Source organism: Ixodes scapularis, unplaced genomic scaffold, assembly GCF_016920785.2.
Source record: "Ixodes scapularis isolate PalLabHiFi unplaced genomic scaffold, ASM1692078v2 PGA_scaffold5__190_contigs__length_132052651, whole genome shotgun sequence".
Lineage (NCBI taxonomy): Eukaryota > Metazoa > Arthropoda > Arachnida > Ixodida > Ixodidae > Ixodes > Ixodes scapularis.
In genome coordinates this window covers 111,167,655-111,179,059 of record NW_024609880.1, presented here as the reverse complement: position 1 = coordinate 111,179,059, position 11,405 = coordinate 111,167,655, and positions in this window count along the sequence as shown.

Genomic DNA, 11,405 nt, shown 5'->3' with positions numbered 1-11,405 from the left:
ATATATCTGCTTTCTTAGCAAATTCTCCCCACAAGGAATACAATATTTTTAATGCAGCACTAACCAGATAAAATGACAGGATTATTTTTTTCCAGATAATGAAAGTGCCAAGCATTTAAATAGAGATCTTTTTGCATCATCGTTTCCGTGCTATCGTTGCAAAGTTGAATATTGACCAACTGTAGACAAACATGTAACTTTGTATTAACTGCGGACTCAGACATAAACTTTAATTCCGGTGTCTCTACAACCATAAAGGTCTTAATTTTACTTGCGAAATACTCACACGTAAGATATACAGGGTGTTTGTTTGTTTGTTTCTTTCTTGTTTTTTTTTTTTAGCTGCACCGAATTTTCAAGAAACAAACAAAAAGGAACGCGAGATAAAGTAATTTAAGCCCCGGGGGAAGTGTCGATGGCCCTGGCGACCTCTAGTAAAAAGGTGAACTCAGGTAATTAGTTAGCTGATTAACTAAAATGTTTTAACTAACTTTTTAAATTTTCACTTGAGGGCACATAATGTATTTAGGGAATTGAAGCTCGACCTCAATATCGTGTAGCCCTGCCAACAAAGTTTTGTTAATAAATTCGTAGTAGGTGCTACGGTGTCTAGAACTTTTACTTTGGTACACGGCGTCGAACCAAAACTAAGCGAGAAAGAGCGCCGGTACAGTTTTCGCTCCGCCCTTTTGGGCATGCGGCTTATTATCGCGTCCGGCTCCACTTGCTTAAAGGAGGACCAGCAGAAATATTCTTCCGCCTGGCGGAAAGTCCTCCTCGCCCTCTTTCTTTCTTGTATTGTAGCACGGCGAGGAGAGGGGAAAGGTCCCCTTTTGCGCCGGCTTCTTCTGAGAGGATAAGCCGAGAAAATCCCCATTCTGAGCGACGGGCGATGGGTGCGGCAGCAGCGACCTCGTGAGTTAGAGGTAGCTTCAGCTCCTACCGCGTAATCTGCCCCATTTTTTGGCGCTCACCAAGCCTAGCTCCTCGGGTGTCGGTTTTACGGAGCTGCAAGGCTGCGCCCGCGCAGTCACCGAATTGCCGCTTTCGAAGGTCTTTAGTTTAGCCCGTGGCAAAGTAAACGCATACTTGAGAGCTGCGATGCATCCCCGCACCCATTGAAGGAACGTTTCATAGATATTTTCGGTTGATCAAGGAGCTCAAAACACATGCGCGAGAAGTGGTGACTTGAATATGTAAGGATGACTCACATCTTCACAAAACATTCCATCTTCAAGAAAAAACGGCTTATCACGCTCAAACCTGCCTCAAATTGGGATCGATGGAAAAGAAAACGATGTACCAGGCGCGGGCATCTTCTAGAAGGTCTCTGTTTTCTAGGAGCGAGCACAAATTATTGAAGGACTTTAGCAGACTATGTTTTCAGGCCACGCTATATTTAGCGGGAGCACGCGCTGCCACTTCGATGCCTTCTCTGAAGCGCGCGCCTGAAGTGGCAGCGGGCCTTTGAAAACGATTTACTAAAATGCCCTGTTGTGTGCCTAACTCGCAGAACATGATGGCCAGCAAAATGTATGAAATTCATATTTACACATTCCCAACAAGCACCTGAGGTGAGAGGGCATCAAGGGTGGATGTCAATTTTAGAAAGTCTTAGTGGGTCGCTTTTAGCCACTTAGATAACCGTATACGGTCCGTAGCCCACAACGAAATGTAAGCTAGACTCGCTGTTTACATTCTTCATCGAGTGCGGCTATGGAGCGAAAAGACAATATTAAAACCCTTTTTGACGAGTCTAGCGTGTCGTGTTATGGTTCAACGTTGCTTGTATCGGTACCATAGCACGGACCGCCACTTCGAAGTATTTGCGGTGTCTCAAAGAAACTAAGGCAAAAGCAGACAATTTTTTTTAACGTGACACAGAATTGTATTTAACATTGTAAAAAAACTTTTAGGTACACTACGCTACGCAGTTAGCACAAACTATCACCGGTGTTTTCCACTTTTTTTTTGTTAGAAGAGAACGATGTTTAGGAAACTGTTAATGCGAGTATCCAACCTAAGCGGTAGATTTTAGTGCGAGTCGATACATTGCTGGGGAAAATAGCAAAAAGCGCGATGTCGTGTTTGCGCTAACAGTGTCGCGTAATGTACGCATACCGCTGCACAATCAACTAACATAGTAAATCAGTAAATTTAGTGGCCCCCAAAAAAGTGGTGTTATTTTGTTTTATTTTTATGTTTGAAAAGTTGTTATTTTTAAACAAGCAATTCGGTAAAGAGTGCTTCCGTTGGGCACCAACTTACGAGGCATCAATTTGTTCTTATACACTAAATTCTGCATGGCCCTTGCGTAAAAATGTCAATATTGTGTTTCGTGCTAGCTGTGTCACGCACAGTAAGAAAACAAGTTCATTGCTCGAACATTTAAACAAGGCCTTTCTTACGCTTTCTTACGCCAAATAGACGTTTTGTGAGTACGCTCTATTACTGGTGGTCCATAAAATAATCTACGTTGTTTATTTAGAGGAAGGAAGTGGTGGTGAGGGGAGGGGGAATTGAATACAAAAGATGAATCAGGGAACCTTGAACTTTGTAAATATTTCGCTCAACCTATAATCCTGAGCTAATTAAATCACTTTTGCTTTGTCTGTTTTAGAACTTGTTAACAGTCGCGCAAAAGGCCAAGATGAGCGAAAAGTCAGTTTGTTCTTATACACCAAATTCTGCATGGCCCTTGCGTAAAAATGTCAATATTGTGTTTCGTGCTAGCTGTGTCACGCACAGTAAGAAAACAAGTTCATTGCTCGAACATTTAAACAAGGCCTTTCTTACGCTTTCTTACGCCAAATAGACGTTTTGTGAGTACGCTCGATTACTGGTGGTTCATAAAATAATCTACGTTGTTTATTTAGAGGAAGGAAGTGGTGGTGAGGAGAGGGGGAATTGAATACAAAAGATGACTCAGGGAACCTTGAACTTTGTAAATATTTCGCTCAACCTATAATCCTGAGCTAATTAAATCACTTTTGCTTTGTCTGTTTTAGAACTTGTTAACAGTCGCGCAAAAGGCCAAGATGAGCGAAAAGTCAGTTTGTTCTTATACACTAAATTCTGCATGGCCTTTGCGTAAAAATGTCAATATTGTGTTTCGTGCTAGCTGTGTCACGCACAGTAAGAAAACAAGTTCATTGCTCGAACATTTAAACAAGGCCTTTCTTACGCTTTCTTACGCCAAATAGACGTTTTGTGAGTACGCTCTATTACTGGTGGTTCATAAAATAATCTACGTTGTTTATTTAGAGGAAGGAAGTGGTGGTGAGGGGAGGGGGAACTGAATACAAAAGATGACTCAGGGAACCTTGAACTTTGTAAATATTTCGCTCAACCTATAATCCTGAGCTAATTAAATCACTTTTGCTTTGTCTGTTTTAGAACTTGTTAACAGTCGCGCAAAAGGCCAAGATGAGCGAAAAGTCAGATGCCCCTGTTTATTTGAGCAAGAAGCTTATTTATCCGAGATAGAACTGAAAAAGCCTACGTGTGTAACCGCAGCAATCTCCGACCAAGCCTGAACCTCACTTTTTCGCCATTTCATTGAAAGCCGTTTCACCGAATGAACGGACACTTCATCGAACGCCGTTTCATCGAACGCCGTTTTATCGAATCGCCAAGGGCCGTTTCATCGAATTTCTCCGTTATGGCTCTGTACCGAGTTTTGGGGCATAACAGCGCTTTATAGTAGTTTCACCTTGCATTTGCTAAGACTAAGGTAGTCACTTGAGAAATTGTTTTGAAGGTGGTGTCAAATTACTAAAAATAAAAGCAATTGGCATAAAAAGAAATAAAAACAATTGGGTATGCGACTTACTGAAAAACCTTACTCATGTACATACATGGCTGAAACCACGACGCTGCAAATAAAGGACAGACACTTAAAACACTTTTAAGCGTCTGTGCTTTCTGTTTTTGCCTCATTTTTAATTGTTTCATGTGACATGGAGAGGGGTCATTGTTTCATGGAGACTTTCTTCTCGAAGCAGGATATGTTCACGATGGAACTTATATCGCCACTGCACCCAGTGATATAAAAGCAGAAACAAAAGAAAAAAAAAAGAGAGAATGAGATGAAGTTGTGTATAAAAATTAAAGTAAATTCCAAAGTATTACAGACTGTAACATTGTTCGATGAAAAGGCGTTCGATGAAACGGCTTCTATGAAACGGCGTTCGATGAAACGGCGTTCGATGAAACGGCTTCAATGAAACGGCATTCGATGAAACGGCATTCGATGAAACGGCGTTCGGTGAAATGTCCGGACGCACTTGTAGCGGTACGCGTGCATTACGTGGCACTTTTAGCCCGAACGCGACATCGGCGCTTTTTACTATTTCTGCCCAGCAACATGTATTGTCTAGCACTGAGCTCTGCCACTTAGGTTGGATAGGTGCATTGACAGTTTTCTAAATATCATTTATTTCTAAAAAAACAAAATCAGAAAGACCGGCAAAGTTTGTCCGTGCTAACTAAAATGTGTTTGCACAGACAAATTACAAACGCGTATTATGTTAAAAAAAGGCTACAGTTGAATTTTTATTTTTTATTTTTAATGCCTCAGAAATACTTTAAGTGGCAACACGTGCTATAGCGCCGATTTAAGCAACGTTGAACTATAACATCAGACGCTTCGATAGCCGCACTCGATCAAGAATGCTCACAGAAAGGTTATAGCTTATAAATTGTTGTAGGGTGCGGTTATCCAAGAGCTAAAGACGATCCACTAGAACTTTTTAGTATCGACACACACCATAGCTGCCTTCTCACCTCATGTGGTTGCTGGGATGCGTAAATATAAATGTCACATACATTCGTTGGCCATCATATAGTGTGAGTTACGCACACAATGTTTGTGCTCGCTGCTAGAAAACAGAGACCTTCTAGAAGATGCCCGCGCCTGGTACATCGTTCTCTTCTCCATCGATCCCAATTTGAGGCAGGTTTGAGCGTGATAAGCCGTTTTTTTCAAGATGGAACGTTTTGTGAAGATGTGAGTCATCCTTACATATTCAAGTCACCACTTCTCGCACATGTGTTTTGAACTCCTTGATCAACCGAAAATATCTATGAAACATTCCTTCAATGGGTGCGGGGATGCATCGCAGCTCTCAAGTATGCGTTTATTTTGCCACGGGCTAAACTAAAGACCTTCGACAGCGGAAATTCGGTGACTGCGCGGGCGCAGCCTTGCAGCTCCGTAAAACCTACACCCGAGGGGCTAGGCTTGGTGAGCGCCAAAAAATGGGGCAGATTACGCGATAGGAGCTGAAGCTACCTCTAAGTCACGAGGTCGCTGCTGCCGCACCGATCGCCCGTCGCTCAGAATGGGGATTTTCTCGGCTTATCCTCTCGGAAGAAGCCGGCGCAAAAGGAGACCTTTCCCCTCGCCTCGCCGTGCTACGATACAAGAAGAAAGAGGGCGAGGAGGACTTTCCGCCAGGCGGAAGAATATTTCTGCTTGTCCTCCTTTAAGCGAGACACATGCGCGTCCAAACTGTCCGATCCCACGTGCGAAGTGCGACCTGCCGGAACGACGTTTCGTCGCACCGGGGTGTCCGACGGGGGCTCCGTCCGGCGCAGGCGTGCAACCAACTTGCCAGATATCGCCACACCGTTGTCCGATTTTCGGAGGGCCGCAGCCAATGGCAGCACGGATGGCGCGAAGGTCATGTTGCCACGTGACTTTCGGACCGATCGGGCGAGGAGGCGCTACGTGACTCGGGGAAGCGGATGGGGCGGTGGGCGGTGCATCACGCGACGCGAGTCGTGGTTGTGAAGGAAATAGACGCCATCGAGTTTTCCCGAGCTGCTGCTTTCCCGCGCCAAAGCAAGCCGGCCTTCTGGGACTGATCGAGACCGTCAAAACCCGAACATATTCCGTTTCACTTTACCATGGACAGCAGCGGACGCTACGAGCCATTCCAATGTCATGTGAGTGCCACATGAAGTTCGGGAGAGACGCAGAAATGTGCGCGGTACGTAGTCATGTGATTTGTACGCAGTGCTCGCTTAGCTGGGATAGCTCCTAAGGTCCGCTGCCGTCCATCGCGATTAAGGGACGTTGAGCGACACACACGCTGACGTAGCATAGGGGATACATTTCAGAAAAGAGAAAGAGAGGCATCTATTAGTCTGTAATCCAGGCCAAGGTTAGTAGACTTGGAGTGCAGTGGATGATGGCTTTAAATAAAAAATGGTAGGAATGCAGAAAAATGGCCCTGGAGGCACAATAATGCGCAGGGTAGAAAAACAGAAGGGTTCCAGTTTTCATTGGCCGCACAAGAGGGAGCAATTTTAAAGGGGAGGAGGCAAAGGAATTTATTGGATGAACAATCGACGCAACATTCGCAGAACTTGGAACGAACGAGATTGGACAGAACAAAAACAGCAACACGGCGCATGACGAGAACGCTAACGAGACGACTGAGACGACCACGGGGAGAATGGGGCAGAACAGAAAGTAAAGTACCTGCTGGACCGGCGACAGGCTCAGGTAGCATAAGAATGAGACTAGTCAAGACGCTGGGCACAAAAAGCAAATTAAAGTAAGGCAGGCAACTGATAAAATAAAAGGGGGGGGGGGGGAGAGAGAAATAGGTGCCCAATGACTGGAGGCAAAGCAAGAATGAGATGACTATATAAAGGCAGGGAAAATACGTATGCCATAACATCATACCGCCCAGTAACAGTAACGTGGGTCCTGTACAGACTAGCAATGCAGGTGGTAAAAAGACGAACGGAAGAATGGGCCAAAACATTTAAGGTGATCTACAGAACGGGTTCTGATGAGATTTAAGGTTAGATGATAACTTGTTTATCGTCACTCGATCTATAGAGGCCCAAGGAATGAGTAAAAAACCGTTATGGACAGTATTTCTTGACATTAAAGAGGCGTACGGCGACGTGGGTCAGAAAAGAAAACTCAGTACAGCTGAGAGAGTATGATTTAGACGCACATTTGATTAGGCTTTTACAGCAAGTATGCAGAATTATTAAGGTTGTTATAGCACGAGAAGCAGAAATACAGAACCGGCAGAAGTAAAAAGAGGACCGTATAACATCCACATTTGATAATTTACCTGAGTAAAATGAAAATAAATGAGAAGAGTAAAATTTTGGTTTTTATGTGTCATGTATGTAGAGAGGGGGAAAAGTTATATTTAAAAGGTTAAAACAGCGCGAACGACGAGGGACCGGAAGCAGAAGGACACATGCACACCGCTTCTCGTACCTTGACGTTTGTGTTGTTTTAACCTTTTATAGCTGTCACACCAACTAGTACAAGCTTCAACCTTAGCCGGGAAAGGAAAACCAAGTTATACCAGGAATGTTCTAAGCAGACGACATTGTATTGTTAGCAGACAGCTGGGGGATAGGTTGCAGGAGCTGATTAAGATCCATGGAGAGGAAGGAGATTCTCTGGGCCTTAAATGCAGTAGCGACAAGGTGGTAATAAGGGTTTACAACGAAGAAAAGGGAGCCTTCTGAACATTCAAAATGTTTAAATAGAACATCTAGAGAATCGTAAATACCTAGGAGTGCGACTGAATGAGGGAAAACAATGCTTAGAAGAAAATAAAGTATAACAAAAACCGAAAAAAAAATGGATGCAGCAATTATGAAGCCCAGGACACCCTAGAAATGCAGTACATATGAAGTTGTTAGGGGAATATGGAAGGGAGTCATGGTACCGTGGTTGTCTTTTGGCAATGCGGTATTATGCGTGAAATCTGAGGTCCAGTCAAGCTAGAGACCCGGCAGAGGAGCGTGGGCAGACTGGCACTGGGACGCATGGGAGTTTACCAAATGAAGGGGTGCAGGGAGACATGGGCTGGGCGTCTTTCGAGGGTAGAGAGGCGATCAGTAAGGTAAAATTCCAAAGAAGACTGGACACAATTGAGGGTACAGAATGGGCGAGAAAGGTATGTAAGCATCTATTTATAAAAACTTTAAACACCCAATGAACAAACCGAACCCCAGTACTAAAATTCAAATACCGGCAGTCAAGTGAGGTGGCAGAATAGACTACCTCTGTCAAAAAGAATGTTAAAGCAACCTAGAGAAAGATGGGGGGGAGGGGGGGGGGAAGAATGCAGAGGAAATCAGTTTCAACTATGTACAGGGGACGAAAACAACAAATAATTGACAGAAGAGCTTGGTATTATTTGAGTCTAGAGCAGGAGTGTTGAGGGCTAGGATATATAGGACAAAGTATAAGGAAATGAATACTCGGTGTACTTGCTGTACGCCAATGGGAAGACGAGACAATAGAACATGTGGCGTTGAGGTGCACAGACCTACCTCCCGCCTTCCCGTAGGGGTTGACGGATTTAGCCGGAGCTCTGGGGTTTGCAGATTAGAGTGAAAGAATGGATGATAACTGCATTTTAATAACAAAAAGGTGATTGGAAGACTTGTGATAATTATCTAGGGGAAATTGAATGCCGTACGACTAACTGACACAGCGGGGGACAGGCGGGACAAAAGGAAGATTGGGACTCCCTCCCACGTGGCTCCGGCCCAACCTGTCTTCCAGTGGGCACAGTGCCGGTGTAACAACACGACTATGTATGACCAGAAGAAAATTGGCGACTCCCTCGCCGGAGGGAAGAAGCAGGGGTGATGCTTTTAGTTTTTTTGCCCGATTCCCCAAATTTCTTCCTGGAGATATCCCACACCACCTGGTGGTAGTTACGAAATTCAAGAGGTAAGCAAATTGGCGAAGGAAAGGAATCAAACTTTGGGTTCTTTATGACTAGGCTAGGTGGCGGAAACTATACCGTCAAATATAAAAGGTACCAGCTGGTGGCATCCATCCATCCATCGAGCTTCATTGGAAACGCGAACGTAACAGTTGTCTGTAGTTAACATAAAGTATTAAATAATAGTTTACATAACAAATATCTTGCGTCGTAATCTTGGTCGACAGCACCGCTTTAGATAAAGGCGAACTTCTTTCGTTATATGGAGTTGACGTGTATTTAGCTCGCCCTTTCAATTCGCTAAAAATAATTAAATTCAAAATAACGTTGAGTGGTGACTATATTAAGTTTATCTCGTGGTCATGTAAAAATGAATTAATATCTGGTTAAGTGGAAGCTCACAATATAGAAAGTACTACACGCAGTGGAGATACCGGTGAAGAACAGTTCTTTCAGATGTACACGATGTGTGTTGAACTTACATCGACAAGCGATGTCGTCTTCTGCTCTACGTGGCTCGTGCCTGCTGCAGCAACGAGCTTGACTAACTTTAGAGCGGTAAACCGGCAGCCGAAAATGCCACCTATCCGGTTGCCGCCATTTTGCCCCTTTTACACATTAGCGATCACGTTATGCTAAGATGGCAGAGCCCAAAATGGGTCAGATCGAATTGGCTAGATCACGGTGAGCGGGGCCGTGCTCCAAAATTTGCTCGATCTAACCTTGGGGTAAAGATCCTGTACCTTGGTGTTCGAAAGCCTACCCACGTCCATTTATTTTACGGTCTTGTCACGTGACCCTATCTACCGGAGTAAAACTGATCCCTTCAAGTAAGATTGGAACATAGCCCCAGTGGGCCAATCTGGTGACCGAGATCTATCCAATCTGATCTGTCCCACCTCTGGGTGCAGTCATCTTGACCTCACGTGATCACTAATGTGGCAAGCACGCAAGATGGCGGCAACTGGGGGGGGGGGGAGCATTTCTGCTGTAGGCCGTGGGTTCCAGTTTACTGATCTACGGTGATGCTCAAGCTCGTTGGGCTGCACGTCTATAAAATATCGCTTCAAAGCAAAAATTTCATTTCACTCCAGAGTAACCTATTTACTGTAAAAAAAAAGTCAAACCGGAATCAAAAAACCACCACAGGCATTATGATGTCATAGTCTAGGGCAGTGGTCTGCCACTGTAAAGACCGCGTTTTTTTTTTTCTTTTTTTTAATTTTTTGTTTTGTTTTAATGTTTCTAAAGGACGCGTTCTACCAAATCTCATACTTATATTTGTAAGTATGCAAATTAAACGGCGTATTACCGTACTTTTACATCATCTGTGCACTATCGCATAACTATAAAAAAAAGAGTTACAGCAGATCTGAAGCGCCGAAGACTTGATTATCAACCGGTTGTTTTTTAGCAGAAAAAACAAACACAATATTTGAGCCACAAATGTGTTCTTTTCGGTTTCAGGAATCCTCGTAGATTGGTATTTAGAAACAAATTCGTGAAAAACCAACTGCTCGCCACTGCCAATTTCGGCTTCAACAGATCGTCATGGAGCTTCTTGGCGAGCTGATGGTTTTTACACTGGATGGTTAGTGAAAAATATGTCTTCAACAAGTTTAAAAAAAATGATTATTGGACTGTCCTAATCTAGATGCAAATTTTTTTATTGAAGATATATCGTTAAAAATAGTATGAAATAGTGTGACGTTACAGGGCTATAAAGCGATAATTATGCTCTCGGGAGCCTAATTATCGCTCCGTAGCCTTGTAACAACGGAGCGATAATTATCGCTTCACACACTTCATAAGAGTTCAATGACTCTAGATCTACCACGGCTGCTGAAAAGGCTTTTTGTGGGATCTCCCGGAGAATCGTTAACCCGGATTGAAAGCAACGGATTGACGTTGGCTCCAAAGAAAGGGCAAGGATAAATGTCGAATCCAAAGCGAAAAAATGTCAAGTCTGGCCTGATTGAGATTTGTTGCTGTTTTCCTGTTTTGCATCGACATTTCCCTGACATTTTTCAGTCATGTTTTGACCTTACATTTTCACACATGCTTGAAAACAACCCCCCGGACAATGTCAATGAACGGAGTTTGGTTGTTAGCGAAAACATTCCTCTTCATTTGCGAATTCGACCGGTTACCTTGATTTTCTGGAAAATCCTAAAAATAACATCGTGATTGTTTGCAGCAAGTCATTAAGTTGTGCAAAAAAAAACACGAAAATAAGGTACTAATGAAAACAAAATCTTCTCGATTACTTTGATGAGCCCGAGGAGCATAGAGTTTGCCTTGTGTGCATTATGCGCGAATCATGATTAGTTATGCGTGGATAAGGGGAGCTTTTGGTGGTCTGTGGTGCGGCGCAGACACGACACCCTCATGTGCTCCCCGGGGTTTTTCAGATGAATAAAGACAAGTTTAAATTTATTCAATACTGGAGCGCGTAAGAAGAATGCTTTCATGGGAAGTTTACCTGACATTTTTATGTCAGGTAAACTTCAAAGGCTTTCCTTGGAGATACATCTCGAAAAATACAACGATCTTGACGCCGACAGCTTTTTACGCAATTGTAACGGATAAGTGCGCAAAGCCTTGGGGTTTTCCCTTTTGAATTGGGAGGGTACCTGCCCCCATGTACCCTAATGTAAACTCGTTGAGAAAGTGGAAGCAGCCGTC